The following is a 17,605-nucleotide window of genomic DNA, read 5'->3' as shown; positions in this document are numbered from 1 at the left end:
ACACACTCGTATGTGCTTCCTGCTATTAAAATGTGTCCTCTTGCATCATGTTCATTCGCTGAAAAGAAAATAAATACCCTACATACTTACAAAAGGGTGCGACAAATTGGCACTCTCGAATGATGTTTGTGGATTTATCGAAATGGTAGGGCTCAATTGAAGTTTCAAGTGAGCAGAACTTGTAAGAGTTGATTGATGGCTCTCGAATGGAAATTAGCCAAAATTATGCATTTGCCTATAATTTATAGTTTATAACGCACGGACAACTTTAACTTATTTATTTGGATAAGTCAGGGACTTGGACTTTGATTTGGATTGAATTTGAATTGGATTTGGATTGGATTTGGATTGGATTTGGATTGGATTTGGATTGGATTTGGATTGGATTTGGATTGGATTTGGATTGGATTTGGATTGGATTTGGATTGGATTTGGATTGGATTTGGATTGGATTTGGATTGGATTTGGATTGGATTTGGATTGGATTTGGATTGGATTTGGATTGGATTTGGATTGGATTTGGATTGGATTTGGATTGGATTTGGATTGGATTTGGATTGGATTTGGATTGGATTTGGATTGGATTTGGATTGGATTTGGATTGGATTTGGATTGGATTTGGATTGGATTTGGATTGGATTTGGATTGGATTTGGATTGGATTTGGATTGGATTTGGATTGGATTTGGATTGGATTTGGATTGGATTTGGATTGGATTTGGATTGGATTTGGATTGGATTTGGATTGGATTTGGATTGGATTTGGATTGGATTTGGATTGGATTTGGATTGGATTTGGATTGGATTTGGATTGGATTTGGATTGGATTTGGATTGGATTTGGATTGGATTTGGATTGGATTTGGATTGGATTTGGATTGGATTTGGATTGGATTTGGATTGGATTTGGATTGGATTTGGATTGGATTTGGATTGGATTTGGATTGGATTTGGATTGGATTTGGATTGGATTTGGATTGGATTTGGATTGGATTTGGATTGGATTTGGATTGGATTTGGATTGGATTTGGATTGGATTTGGATTGGATTTGGATTGGATTTGGATTGGATTTGGATTGGATTTGGATTGGATTGGATTGGATTTGGATTGGATTTGGATTGGATTTGGATTGGATTTGGATTGGATTTGGATTGGATTTGGATTGGATTTGGATTGGATTTGGATTGGATTTGGATTGGATTTGGATTGGATTTGGATTGGATTTGGATTGGATTTGGATTGGATTTGGATTGGATTTGGATTGGATTTGGATTGGATTTGGATTGGATTGGATTGGATTGGATTTGGATTGGATTTGGATTGGATTTGGATTGGATTTGGATTGGATTTGGATTGGATTTGGATTGGATTTGGATTGGATTTGGATTGGATTTGGATTGGATTTGGATTGGATTTGGATTGGATTTGGATTGGATTTGGATTGGATTTGGATTGGATTTGGATTGGATTTGGATTGGATTTGGATTGGATTTGGATTGGATTTGGATTGGATTTGGATTGGATTTGGATTGGATTTGGATTGGATTTGGATTGGATTTGGATTGGATTTGGATTTGGATTGGATTGGATATGATTGGATTTGTTATTAACTGGCAGCTTTGTTTGTATAAAGACAGTCTATGCCCAGGAAAGTCGAAGAAATTTCCATTAAAAGATTAACCACCGGCGAGATTTGAACTCACGGCCCTCAGCTTGGTCTTGCTGTATAGCTGCGTGTTTACCGATACGGTTATCTGGGCCCCAACAAAAACACCTTCCTTTACTGAGTTGACGCAAGTCTTTTCGTTTTGAAATTGACTTAACAATTGATAAACTCAAGAGATTGCTTCAGAAGCATTTTTCAATCATTATAAATTTGGCAGCTCTGATTTCACGAGAAAATGTAATCCGTTTAACAGAACTCGCTGTTTGAAACTGAGTCACACGTCCTCACAGGTTACCGTCCCAGAAGAATTCTAGTTTCCAAACAAAGCCATAATCCAGCCCACGCGCCTCTTTTCCCCTAATGACTATACAGCCAGACAGTTTAATCTTCTCTTCGACGTTACTTTCTTTTTGGCTGATTGGCCGCCTCCTAAGGAATAATTACCACGGAGCTGACGAAGCTCCGAGCCGGACGAGAACTTGACCGAGAGAGAGAGAGAGCCTCATCTGGCATTGCCACCGTCGTTGTTGTCGCGCTGCTTGGCAAAATCCTGCCAGAAGCTCCCGGTCCGTCCTTCCTTCGCTGCGAACAAAGAGCCCCGGATCCTGAAAGTGCGGCTCGCCATCGCATCGTCGGAACTGGCATCACATGACAATTTTAATAATATTCAATTTTATTCAATTTAGTGTAATCTTGCTTAATTGGACCATTCATCGCGCGCAGCGCTCCGGATTAGGGCCATTAGTGGCTTGCGGCGTGGTTCGACGACAGTTTCTCGGTCCGTTTTCAAAACGTAAAATCGTGCGTTCGAATCAACGAAATTTCGCATCGCGATTTTGGCGACGGTCGTTGGTGGAGCTGTGTTGACAAAACACGCGAAAAGTAATTTTAATAATTGGTATGATAACTTGCCGGGAGATACAGCTGGGATATGATGTCTTTGGAATTTGATTAGCGAGAATTGGAAAGCTGGTGTATTGTTTCAAGGACATCAGTATAAGCTTACTCCGTCTGGTAATGAGATTTTCTTGTACAGTTCCTGGAAAATGTTGGCAAACTACGAGATGACATTGAGTTTGAGTTTGAATGATTTTGAAGTCTGTAGTCTAGTTGGCTCATTTGGATGGGGTTGGTAGCTACCGCTACTGCTTCGTAAGCAGAAGGTTATGTGTTCAATACCAAACACATCGATTTCCTAGTACTTTGTAGTTGTGTTTTACAATTGCTTCTATCACAGTTCACAACATTTACTAGAACCAGAGACGGACAAAAAACCGTTTCTCTACGTTTCCATCCTTCTACCGTTATAGCACGGGTTACCTTACGCCTGATACACAGGTAGTCTGCTAACCAAACAGCAAGCCTCTCTGCCATAAAATTATACCAGCCCTCCCGCATGAACTGGCGTAGATGTAGGAGTTTATCCGGTCTACGGTCAGTTTACAATGCATCATCAATGCCTCGCCCTTCCTTTCCTTGGTTTGTATTCTAACGTGGCAGGCGCCATTGTTGCCTAAAATAGAAGATCACCAACACTTATACACTGACAGTGTCTGTTAGTCTCAAGCAGTCATCTGTTTAAATGCTTGTGAAGGTTAGTGCAGCTGATCTTGCTTCGTGACAGCCATGCGATTTTTATACGTTGAAAAATAATGGGATCGTGGATTCAAGCGTGATGCTTGACTCAGACGAGGACAAGAAAGTGAGAAAATTGTTAGAAGATACCACAAGACGATTCGAAACCAGTCTCCTCTGGACGGTTGATGATCCGGAATTTCCAGATGGTCATTCGACGTACTAAGTGGCTTCCGTCTATTCCCGGTGGTCGTACTCGATAGGAACTCACAGATGTTTGTGTTTCGTCGCACTCCCGAAAAACCAGTACAGCTGTATGCGATCGAAGTCGCAATGTTCGGTTTCACCTGCTTTCCCTTTTTGGAACAGTTTGTGAAGAATGCCAGTGCCGAGCATTGAAATCAATATGACACTTTTCATCAAAAAACGACTCTCCATCTATATTATTAAAAAAAATCTTGCTTTCCCTAATGGCGTTTGAAATCTACCCAGTTCAGACCCCCCCCCCCCCCCCCAAATTTTGGATGATAATAAATATAGAAATCAATGAAAAAATAAAACAATTAACATGATCCTAAATGGAATGAATGGACAAAAAACTCTTCAGTAGTAACTTTATTTTATTTTGTGCAACAATAGTAGGAAAACATCGTTACAGCATCAGCATGATGGTTCTGATTTCGGTGAATCGTACGACAACCGAAAGATTAAATTGGTTATCGTTAGAGCCAGCTAGTTGTTGTGTATGATAAGCACAATTTGCTGACATATTCGTTGCCCAAAATGTAATGGTGCAAAAAATCGTCAATATTCTAGAAAAACGGTTCTTCAAACTCGTATTTTCTGAATAATGTAAACAGCAATAAATTCTTTTGACTTTTTAAAGTTAACATTTACACGACAAAACACTGCAAATGTACAAATTGAAATTGAAACTTCGAAAAGAAACCACGTGCTCCGGTGGGGATCCATCTAAAAATTTAAATTTTTCGACAGGAATGTATGTAGAATATTTTTCCATATTCAATTTTAAGCTTAAATGATCTAACAAATTTCCTTCAAAGATGTTCTTATTTTTGTATGTGTTACTCTAGAAATCTTATATAAAATGGATATGATTCGTAGAGTAATTTGGTGGTAATTTCCTTTAATAATATATTGAGGTATTCCTGCAGTAGCTTTTTGAGCTTGATTGGCCGCTTGTGGTTGCTACTCCAGTATCGCCAGATCAGCTGCACTTACACAAGTAACCAAGCAGATGACTGCTTGGGATTAACAGATACCCTCAGAGTATAAGGAAAGAAGAAGAAAGAGGTTCGACTGATGGCTATATTAAGTAAAATTTAAAGAAAAGTTGGAACGTTTCACTTAATACTATATCCCATGTACAAATTCCAAAACCTTGACACCAACAGTTATATGTTAACATACACGAAAAACGATTAAGTAGAATTATCCCCAGAAGAAGACTCGATTCTGAGTCGAAACGTCGGGAAAAAACTTAAAACATCGTTTTGATTCCTCCCAAGACTGCAGTGCCGAATCCAGTAGCTATCAGTGTATAAGTGCTGGTGATCTTCTATTTTAAGGCAACAATGGTGCCTGCCACGTCAGAATGCTGACCAATAAAGGGAAGGGGAAGGAGATGATGGTGCATTCAACTGGCTCCCACGGTAGACCGTATATACCACTGCGTCTACGCCAGTTAATGCGGGAAGGGTGAAGGAGTGGGGTAAATTTTATGACAGAGCGGTCTGCTGGTTTGGTTAGCAGATTGCCTATGTATCAGGCGTAAGAAAAGGCGTGCTATAATTATGGGAGAATGGAAGCGTAGAGAAACGGTTTTATTTCTGTCCGTCTCGGGTTCAAGCGAATGCTATGAGCAGTGATAGATCAACTGCGATATATTAAGAGTGGTAGATAGAGGCAAGTGAAAGATACAACTACAAAATACGAGGAAAGGGACGGGCTTCAAAGAAAAAATATAAAATTCTTTGGAGAAATCCCTGAATGGACATTTTTTTAGATATTTCCGCGGATATGCTAACGAAAGAAAAGTTGAACGTTTTCCACAAGAACTCTATAGGAATGGTCGATTTTTAAAAATGTTCTTCGGTAGGCATTTTTGAAGAAATTTTAAAAAATTGTTTTCAATAGAGTTTTGTAGCAATGTAGGAAGCTACATCAAAGTGATTTTTGAGGAAATCAAAACTAACACTTAGGAGAATTTTCTGTAAAAGGATGCAGATAGATCGGCGGAGAACTTCTCTGAGAAATCATCAATTGATACTGCTTAATTGCTTATACGAATCTTGTGAAATATTAGATGAGATCCTTAAATTAACACTTGGAAAAATCATTTAATGTTTTAGCAGGATGTTTTGGATAATTTTGGCTGCGATTTTTTCAAGCGATCATTGAAGAGTTCCTGAGAGTTTTCTGAAAGATTTATTGAAGGAATCTGAAGAGAATTTTAGGAAGATCCTCAAAGCACACGGTTGAGTATTTGAAAATTTCGTGGAGGAATCACTAGGAATATTCCTCATGGGTTCTAAGGACTTCGTTTACTGGATTAGACAAAGAATGAACATTTTCCTTGGTGAAACTTTAAGCATAGCATAGCATAGCATAGACTGACTGTACATGTCAATTGTTGCTACTCCGTGATTGATCGGAACTGGTAAGAATTGCACTACGATCCAAATGAATAAGGGATGGGAGTTTCCGCTTATTTTCGAAGTACAATTTTAGCAGATCTAATATTATTGATCAATAACGGCGCCGGCCAAGTCCTAACAGTCAGTTGGGATGGGGAAGGAATGTTAGGGTGTAATGATTGTTGCTTCTAGAGACCAAGAATACCTCTGCATCTCCACAATCACCACGGGAAGGGTGTTTATTAGTGAGGGAGGAAAAGATCTGGGAGTCACCATTGGTCAGTGATGCGATCCATGGATAAGGAGGGAAAATACAACTTAAACTTAAAGCAAGTTTTGTATTTTGTCTCGAGAAGTTTTCGGTAGAAGATATAAAATATACGTCAACATCCATTATGTCGAACCATTCAAAAGATGTTTTTAGTATTGGCAAAAAGAAAAATATATATGTATATATTTTAAATAATATGAAAAAGGAACGATGCCGACACTTTTAGTGACGAACCAAACATAGTTTGTTTGAAAATTACAGAAGAGTAACGCTGTACATTTTTGTCTCGAGACGAACAGTTTTTGAAATATACGTTGACATCCATAATGTCGAACCATTCAAAAGATGTTTTCAGTAATGTTAAAGAGAAAAAATATATGTATATTGAAATTATATAAAACAGGCATAATGCCGACACTTGTAGTGACGAACCATTCAAAGTTTATTTGAACATTAAATAAAATAACGTTTTCATGAAAATATGTGTCATTATAAGCATGAAACGAGCTCACCAGTTGGTAATCCATCCTCGACTTAACACGGATATCTTTTCGCACTCACACAACGCGAACCGTAAAACTTCTCGTCGTCCCGAAAACGAACCGTCTTGTTTGGGCTCTCCGAAACACTGCCCAGCAAAACTCGCGAAACGAAAAACGACTCCCGGCGTTTTGAAAACAAAGCGTCTTGCTTGGGCTCTCCGAAACACTGCCCAGCAAAAATCACGAAACGAAAAACGACTTCCGGCGTCCCGAAAACAAAGCGTCCTGCTTGGGCCCTCCGAAACACTGCCCAGCAAAACTCGCGGAACGAAAAACAACTCCCCAATTTTCCTTGGTGAAACTTTAAATATACAAACATCTCTAATGTGCCAATAATTAAAACCAATATACAGTGTGACTACTATTCCCCGTCAGTAAAGAAAATGATTACAGAATAAGACTGAATGCATGAATTTTAATTTCCAGTGTACAACTTGCTATATATATCTTGAACGTTTGTCTTGACAATATATAGATTAAATCATTCATCATTTACTATAGTTTTAAGTCACATGCGTTATTTCAAAGGTGTTACATTTGGCACGCACGTTTAACACATTTAAGTATTTATGATACCAACATCTTCAAGACTAACAAGTGAATAATAAGAAAATTATTACGGAAAATTTTGGGAAAACATATATAGAAAAATAATAGAAACATGTGGTTGTATGAACTTTAATTTCTAGTGCATATCCACTTTTGTACATCTATAACATTTGTCTTCACTATGTAATAGATGTACAAAAGTGGATATGCACTGGAAATTAAAGTTCATACAACCATTTATTCTCTATGATAATTGTTTTTACTGACAGGAAATAGTATTCACCCTTTAAATCTACCTACCTTGATACCTTGATGGCTACAGCGTATCGTCACGTCATTGCCGGGCGTATTGTAGAGCTCCATCTTCGTCGGTCTTGGGCGAAACTTCTCCAGTTGCCCCAAACGTTTAGGGTCCACTGCGTACAGCCAGCGTATTCGTGGTCTTCCCCGAAGCCGCCGACCTCTACCTGGTTTCCTGCTAAATATTTTTTTTCGCAATTCTTTCTTCCGACATTCGCACTAAGTGACCAGCCCACTGAAGTCTGCCGTATTTTACACGATTGATAATATTCGCATCTTTGTACACTTGATACAACTCGTGATTCATGCGTCTGCGCCACACACCATTTTCGAGTTTCCCACCGAGTATTGTCCGCAGCACTTTTCGCTCGAAAACACCGAGAGCTCTCCGGTTTGACTTTTTCAACGTCCACGCTTCGTGCCCGTAGAGAGCCACCGGAAGAATCAATGTTTTATACAGGGTGAATTTTGTTTCCGTTTGCAAGCTGCGGGACCTTAGCTGGTTATGTAGTCCGTAAAAGGCTCTATTCGCAGCCGCAACACGTCTTTTCACTTCGCGGGAAACGTCGTTGTCACATATCACAAGATTTCCAAGGTAAACAAATTCTTCAACAACTTCAAACACATCCCCATCAAACACCTACACCACCAAGCCTGACTCTACTGACTACCTTCTTTGTTTTGGTAGAATTAATGGTCAGGCCTATACTCGCTGTCTCCCTCTTCAGAGGCACGAAGGCCTCTTCCACTGACCTGCGATCGATTCCAATTAGGTCTATATCGTCCGCAAAGCCAAGGAGCATGTGCCATTTCTTTGCACGCCAGATCTCCTAATAGCACCCTCTAATGCAATGTTGAACAGTAAATTCGAAAGTGCGTCTCCCTGCTTCAACCCGTCTAACGTCACGAACGAGGTTGACACCTCGTCTGCGATCCGAACACTTGATTTCGAACCATCTAGCGTAGCATGTATCAGCCTTATTAGTTTCGCCGGGAAACCATGTTCAGACATTATGTGCCACAACTCATTTCTTATCAGTGAGTCGTACGCCACCTTGAAATCAATAAACAGATGGTGAGTCTGCAAGTTATTCTCCCGGAATTTATCTAGGATGATTTGCAAGCTAAACATCTGATCCGTTGTTGAACGGCCCGCACGAAAACCAGCTTGGTATTTGCCGACGAAGGACTCCTCGAGCGGCCTCAGCCTGTTAAACAGGATGTGCGACAGAATTTTGTACGCCGAATTCAGCAGGGTAATTCCTCTGTAATTGGCACACTCCAGTCTGTGTCTTTTTTTGTATATTGGGTGTATGAGGCCATCTAACCAGCCGTTGGGCAATTCTTCGTCCTCCCATACCTTCAGAAGTACTCGGTGGATCGATTGGTAAAGCTGTTCACTTCCGTGCTTAAGAAGCTCGACCGGGATCTCATCCTTCCCAGCAGCCTTACAACTTTTCAGCTCGCTGATAGCCTTTTTAACCTCTCTTATGGTCGGTGGGTCCACAGCTTGATCGTCATTATCAATGCTCATCCTGTTCTTCGCCACATTTACATTTTCACCGCTCAACAATTGCTGAAAGTGCTCCTTCCAACTGGCAGCCACCGCCGTTTTATCGGTCAGCAAATTCCCTTCTCAATTACTACGGACTGGTACGGTAATGTGCCGCGCACCATTGACCGTTGCATAGAATAAATCTGAAAAATCTATGTAAACTATATTACTTCAGAAAAATAAGAATTTGCCTAGTAACTAGATTCGGCTCATTTGGATACAATTTTAAATATTTTTCATATCACATTTAGTAGAATACGACTTTCTATTAATTGTAGCAAAGTTTAGCAATAGATTCACGCCAAACCTTTCTGGTAAGAAGTTGTTTATTCAAAATCAAACCGCGTAAAACAACTACAGTGTACTTGTTTTGCTGGTTTTATTTAAAAAAAATAGCTTTTGGTATTATGCTTCTCATTCCTACCTTATAAAAAGCATATTATGATATGCTGCTATTTATTATTAATACCATGATATAGTTTTTGTTGGCCATGTTTTTCTGGTCAGGAAACTAGGCCAAAAAAAATAACGTACGCAATCCTAACAAGAATTGAAACAGGAACAATAGGGTTTTAAAAAGAGCAATGAATAGTACTGAACTCGTGACAAGTGATCGCATATGCGCGCATAATAGCTCAACTTAAAAAGAAAATGTTTCCATAAGTTCAAACTCATTTTTCAACAGGGTGCACCTTTTGTACCTTCTTTGAAAGTTTAGCAAAACTTTACCATCGTATCAATGTAATTTTTGACTCCTGAACAACGAGACTCGTACAACACTTTTACCCCGAGTTCGGTGGTTGGTGGTTCACGTTTTAACCACATTTCGGTATGCTTCCCGTCCCGAAGCGATCGTTAGCGACTTCATTTCGAGCACGCGTATGTTTACTGGTACGCTCCGCTTGCTTAATTTAACGTTAATTATGGAAATGTGCGAGCTTCTTGGTGTAAAAACTTCCGTTTTGCTTGTTCCGCGTATACTTTTTTTTTCTCGTCGCATTTCTTGACATGCTTTCGAACAAACTTTTTCTAACAGGACGAGTAAATTTCGGCGAAATATAATTTCCCGCCCCATTGTTGCAGCAAGAGCAAACTGTTTCATCATTCAGTTGGGAAAGCGCTCTTCGAGAGGGTGAAAGTGGAAACAGAAGTAGGTACCTATCTTACTTGTAAGATGCGGGAAGAGAGTGAGAGCTGCTGGGAAACGATGTAAAACGTAAAAGTCGCGAAATCCCTACAGGAGCGTGTGTTTCCATCAACGTTCTGCAAAAAGTCCCGGAATCAGCAGCAAAAGCAACAGCGGCAACATAATCGCAATCAGTGTGTGCAAGATAGCGGAAAGAAGCATTAAAATTTCATTACCTGCCACCCTTTTGTCGCAAGGACTAGTACTCCGGTACCGGAAGGCAGGCAGATAGGTATTTTACCCGGCAGCTCCAGCGGAAAGTGCTCGTTTTGTTTCAAGCGGTGGGGCTCTGGGGCGCGCCGGGGAAAATAATATAACTAGAGCCCTGACGTGATTTGGGGTGGATTACGCTGCTGCTGCTGCTGCTACTTTATGCCTCGGAAGTATGTTACGCTAAAGATGACTCTTTGTGTCATCCTGTAATGAACGAACAGAGAAACCTAGGGAAATTGGAGCAGAATCAGCTCTGCTATTGTAAGATCTCGCATAAAAGAATCACAAGCCAATGAGCAGCATTCCACTGCAGTGAAAGTATTTAAAATCTTTTGTTCTGGAAGTGAATAGATCGAGAGTGGCATATGTAGTAAAGATAGGTGGAGGATCTTTAGTTTATTAATCAAAGCGTGGGATTGCTCATAAGAAAACGACATATTCGGATCCTGAGCCGTTTGAGGACAATACGTGGGGTACTGAATTCGTAATTCAAAAACTATTTATTTTGTACGGTCTTGGTGCCTATTTACGATAAATATAATCGTTGCCGATGTGAATGTTGCCGATTCAATGAATTAGCAACATTTACAAGAGTAATAAACTCAAACTACTTAGTATGCAAGTGGTCCATCATAAAACCTCTTTCATATATGGTGAAAAATAACACATTTTAAGTGTAACAAATGAAGCTGTCCGAAATTGAGGGACAGGAGGTGCTATGGTACACAATACATTCTCACTTTCAAATTATGATGGTTTTCCATTATTCCTGAAAGATCAAAATTATTTTTTGCAATTCTGTTGCAAATCAATCAACTCTTTATTAAGAAGTTGAACAACATAACGGCCTACTTTTCCTACCGAAACAAACACTTCTGAAAAGGATCCGAGGTAGATGAATTCATCAACCACCTCAAAAGTATCCCCGTCTCTGACGCACTCGGTTCCGCCTATCAGCATGTACTTTGTTTTTGACGCATTCAAAACCACCGACCGTTCTGCCGGCAATATCCATATAACCCGCGCAGCAAACAAATTGGCTGGATCTTGTGAAAATCATATCTCGGTTATTGAACCCGGCTCTCCGCATGACACCTTCTAACGCGATGTTGAACAGATTGCACGAAATCTTCACGCTATTCTGCACGCCATCCATCGTTGCTCTTATTAGTGTTGTGAGCTTCCCGGGAAAGCTGTACTCGTCCATCATTTTCAATAGCACTTCACGGTCGACGCTATCATAAGCCGCTTTAAAAACTATGAACAGGTGATGCGTTGGGTCTTGGTATTCACGACATTGCTGGAGGATTTGCCATACAGTGAAGATTTGGTCCGTCGTCGAGCGGCCGTTGATGAAACCAGCTTGGTAACTTCCCTCAAACTCATTTGCTATTGGTGATAGACGACGAAAGAGAATCTGGGATAGCACTTTGTAGGCGGCATTCAGGATAGTGATCGCACGATAGTTTTCACATTCCAGTTTGTCGCCCTTCTTGAAGATGACCCCTTGCTTCCACACCTCCGGTAGCTGTTCCGTTTCCCAGATTCTGACAATCAACTAGTGCAGACATGCGGCCAACCTCTCCTGGCCCATTTTGATGAGTTCAGCTCCAATACCATCCTTACCAGCGGCCTTGTTCTTCTTGAGCTGGTTGGGCATCCTTAACTTCCCTCAATGTGGGGACAGGTTTTCCTTCACCCGCCGTGCTGACGTAGTCACTTCCTCCGCTGTCGTCACCCTCTGCGCCTGTGTTCTCTATGTCATTCAGGTGTTCATCGTAGTGCTGCTTCCACCTTTCAATCACCTCACTTCCGGCCGTCAAGATGCTTCTGCCCATATCTCTACAAATTTCGACTCGCGACGCGAAGCCTTTTCGGAATGCGTTAGGCTTCTCGTAGACCTTTCGCGTTTCTTGTTAACTATGCAGCTGCTCCATTTCATCACATTTCACTGCTTCCAGGAGGCGCTTTTTGTTCCTTGTTGCAGCATTGCAGCCCGCGCTGCATCCTGCTCCTCCAAAACCTGCCTGCATTATTCGTCGAACCAATCGTTACATGTCCTCCATTCCACGTACCCGACGATGCTCTCGGCTGCGTTGTTAATGGCAGCTTTTTTGCTCCAGCAATCCTCAAGAGGGGCTTCGTCAAGCTCGCCTTCTTCCGGCAACGCTACCTCGAGTTGCTGCGCGAATGCGGCGGCGACGTTCGGTTGGGCCAGTCACGCTAGGTTATACCGAGGCGGGCGTCGATACCGTACATTGTTGATGACGGATAGTTTTGGGCGCAGTTTCACCATCACTAGATAGTGATCAGAGTCAATGTTAGCGCCACGATAGGTTCTGACGTCGGTTATATCGGACAGGTGTCGTCCATCGATCAAAACGTGGCCGATTTGTGATTCCATCTGCTGCGGTGATCTCCAGGTGTACCGATACGGGAGGCTGTGCTGGAAGTAAGTGCTACGAATGGCCATGTTCTTGGAGGCGGCAAAATCTATCACACATAGGCCAGGAACACCTCTTCGAATCAATAAATTCATGGCGTTCGTTCGACGTATCCGACAATGCTTTTGGCAGCGTCGTTAATGGCTAATTTTACTGTCCTTTAGCATACCTCCATCCTTCTTCTGCCTTATCAGCTGAGTTAATTATAGAGGGAACCCAGCCCAAGCAGCACAGTTTGTTTCAACTCAAAAGTAAAATAATCTCTTGAAACTAATCCAAGTTGTCAATGGTTGGAAATATGACTTTCAATTGCACTGAATAGCAACGCAAAAAGCGCAACAGGTGGAGTCTGTTTGCAACATATTTAAGTTATATCGAAATTGCTTATTTGTGGCAAAATACTTGAGAGAAAAAAAATGAAAACAAAAATATGAACGAGAACCAAACTTCCGACCTCAAGATCACCAAACTTCTCCTCTACTCACTACTCCACCAGCTCTTCGAACGATTGCTTCGCCAATGCATTATAAAAGCGACCACATGACCCAATAATCAAAGCTTGTTGCTTATAACTTTACTGCACCCTTCGGAATACAAGTTCATTACTGTCGAAATTAGACCACGCCTGAAATACAGTGAATCCACAATTAAGAATCACCCACAATTTATGAATCAGCTGCCTTCAAAAGACAAAATAACAGTAAAAAATAGCACAAAACATCACGGGAACATTTTCGCTTATAATTTATTTTGAGTAAAATTGTTTACGTGATGTTTTGTGTTGATTTTTGTTGTTATTTTGTCATCTAAATTCAGCTGATTCATAAATTGTGGACGATTCTTAATTGTGGATCCACTGTAATCTAAACTTTTTGAAAAACTTCCGCGCAACATATGAGAAACACCATTCAAACAAACAAACTGTTGCTAGACCATGTTTTCGTTGTTAGATGATACGTAAGGTGCAACTCAACCATATTGCAACTGGATTCAAACAAACAAACTTCTAGCTGCCATACACCTAGTTTAGTGCAACTTGGTCGCAACTGGGATGAATCTTCTTGAGTTGTGGATATGGAAACGAAAATTGAATGCAAGTTGCGGATGCTTTAAATGAAAGTAATTTGAAACATAACATTAAAACCGGCATTTAGGGAGAAGTTTCAAGAGTTTATTTGAAAAACTGCTGGAAACATCTTGACAAACTTGACTTCATTGCTATTTGCAACGGACATTTGCAGCAAATCTTGTAGTTTAAAAAATGTTGAACGTCAAACAAGAAGTGAAATGCATGTTCATTGGAACGGAAATGAAGCTTTATGAACCTTGATATTGATATGCAACCGAACTAGAATCATGTAAGTTACAGATGCTTTAATTGATACGCGATTGAAACCATTTTTGAAAAGCATCTTTTTGGAAGATGTTTCGTGTGCTACTTGGGAGCGCCACTCATCCTGGTCACTGGAACATAGAATTTCTCCAATTCGTACGGCTACAAATTTCTGATATCGGCAATTATCCGAACGAATCCAAGCTAATACTGTTGAAGAATCAGTCCAGAAAATCCTTCGTAAAATTGAAAACTTATAATGACTCTGAACTTACTCCGTTGAAGGAACTGCAGCTTTCGGTTCAAGTCGGGGAATAGACAGCGTTTCGATGGGAACAACTTTAGTTTTGCGGTAACGGAATTCCAGTCTCGCTAGGCAGTCGGAAGTAGGCAGATCATGCATACGTTGAAGAGCTTGCATCTACGAATACGTGAAGCTATATTCCCTCCAAATCCTCTGGAAGCAGTTTATTGAAATAACAACATTTTGATGCTCTGCAGCATCGGAGTTCATCTCAGATCGCTTCGTCCCATGAGCAGCCAGCCGCCCAGTTAAATATCTTGCATTAGAACTTACTCATGTACAAGGTAGAACGAGATCACTTCTAGTGGGTCAAACAGACTCATGGCCACTTTCAGAACCTCGTAGATACGCGGTCATCTACCAGTACCGACTGAAGATCGTCTCGCATGGTGATGCATTGGTGAACGTATAGGTGAACAAATCTTTTATGGGCAGCGATTGCATTTCGAGAACTGATTCTACCTCATCTCGCATAAGAACCACTGCTTTGCCCGTTATATAAGGGGTTTCACCAATTCCTTGAAAAAGCTGCTCTGAATTGGACGAAAAGTTTCGCAATTCAAATCCACCTCGGAAATGCATGAACCTCACATTCATTTATCACTTCGAATCCCGCAAGAAACTGTCCTGCTCAAGCTTTTGCTCCAGTGACTGAAGACGGCGTATCGCCATCGAGTTGCTTTCCGGGAACTCCACGTCGTCCATTCTCCAAAAAAGTCCAGTTTCAAAACCAGAAGTCGTTCGACGTGTTGTTTCTTCCATAATCTTTCGCGCTCTCCTACTATCTTCTGATTCCAGGCATTGCAGAATTCGCTCTCATTTGAGTTTGAAGCACGTTCAAAGCAAGCGAAGAAAAACATCCCATCTGTTGCGGTCCACTATCGGCAATGTATCACAAGTTTCAACAAAACTCACAATAGGGGGGTCCGTAGCCTTGAGGTTACGCTTCCGCTTCATAAGCGGAAAAAAAAAAAAAAAAAAAAAAAAAAAAAAAAAAAAAAAAAAAAAAAAAAAAAAAAAAAAAAAAAAAAAAAAACAAAACTCACAATCGGATGTTATGTTATCTTACAATCAGCATCTCAAATTGGATTCCATAATTTATGGAAAATTGTCACTGCCATACAGCCCCCCAATCACCGTCTCAATAATCCAATGCGGCATCCTACAGGAAAACCTTCGCAAACTAGGCCCAACATTACTTGCTAGATGAAACGATCTACCGGTCCCGTTTACTGCGCTCGGACCAAACAAAATATTTAAATTAATTATCCCGGAGTTTACTCAGAAGCATCCCGACTGGCCAATCACATTCCCAAACCATCACCGTTGTCGTAAATCCTTATCCTCCTATATATACGTAATAGCAGACAGAGAGAGATTCACACACGCATCCGTCGCCATCAAATCCCGAGCCCGGCGTGACCGTCATCATTTCCCGTCAAATCGGTCATAAATCCAGAGACTATGACTCGACCCTCTCCAACCGGCAACCGAGAGACCCGGGTCATAAAGCCACGGTGTGTCTTAAACCGCTACTAACGGAAAAATGGTCATTAATTCTGCATCCACCATTCGAGAGATATGGGAGCGAGCATTCTATCCGAGGATCCGTGGATTCGATGATACAAATTCACGTAGAGGACGAATGGTGAGTGCAGAATCGATTATCATTTTTACGTTAATAACGTTTCTCTATAGACACACCGTGAAAGCCACTCATCGCCGTAGCGTCCGTTTCTTCCCGAGCAGAAGAAAATAACTACTGAATACCAAATTGAGGTATTCCATACCAGATAATTTCCAATACTTACAACCTGAATGAGGTATGAATGAGTCCTGCATAAGAGGTAAAATACCTACCCTCTGCATATTCTACAAATACCAAGCTGGTAACTAGATCAAGTATTGCAATACCTAAATAATACTTGATGGATTTTCATATAAAAGTGAAATTTTTCAATAATAGTTCAATACCTCCAGCAGTCCTCAATACCTATCGAATACCAAAATGAAGTATTTTCAATTGTTTTAATTATTTTTTTTAAATACCATTATAATACCAAAATGAGGTATTGATAACTGAACAATACCTAATTGGGGTATGATACCAAAATATGGTATGCATAAGTTATTGCCGAGTTATTCTTTCCTCCTCGGGTTCTGGTTAGCGGAATGACTGACTGGCGCTAGACTCGGAGTCGGAAGGTCGGAACTGGTACTCTCGGTTTTGCCTCAAGCCATAAGCTAAATTGAATCCAATTTAATAAATGCCGCAAAATGGTCTTGCGTTGCCATTATTGCCTGTCGCACTGAGCACTGATGACGAGGACGACGACCGGTGGCACTGAGTGGCGGTAGGAGTTGAGTGCAAGTGGGATCCCCCCTTCTACTCGACGACATAAACAAAATAGCAAAAATGGCGAACACGGACGGCGTAATGCTTGCGACGGTCCTAAATTAGTCATTTTATTTTGTCATCCCCCTGGTGGATTGTGTTGCGGTGCTCTCTCTCGGCAATCATCTGTGGACATTTAGCCTTCTTTTTATTTATTTATTTTTGTTGTAGTTAATCCAGTGGCTTTTAATGGATTTTACTGCCCAAGGGTCCCGCATTTTACGAAGTTTTTCCATCAGAGAATATAAAAGTATATTGAGTTTTTAAAATAAGCTTTTTTGATTGAGCAGTCATTCTGCCTGGTTACACTCATTAAATTACTGAAGTTTGATGATTTAACGGGTAGTCAAACTTTTACAATCCCAACAACTCTTTCCAGCACTCTGCACATGGGTCATTGGAGACTGATTCAACCTGTTAGCAAAAACGAGAAAATTTTCTAGATGCCAAGCATCGATGAATATTTAAGGAATGTATAACAGATCATCACCGAGCAGCAGAAAATATTACACATTCGATTATTCTTTACTAATTTTATTAAGCTCACAAAAACAGTATATTACGAAAAATCTCGAAAACTTATTCAAACAGTCGAAATTTCTAAATGTAAAAAAGG

This window comes from Aedes aegypti, chromosome 3 (assembly GCF_002204515.2).
Source record: "Aedes aegypti strain LVP_AGWG chromosome 3, AaegL5.0 Primary Assembly, whole genome shotgun sequence".
Classification (NCBI taxonomy): Eukaryota; Metazoa; Arthropoda; class Insecta; order Diptera; family Culicidae; genus Aedes; species Aedes aegypti.
This window is presented reverse-complemented; position numbering follows the sequence as displayed.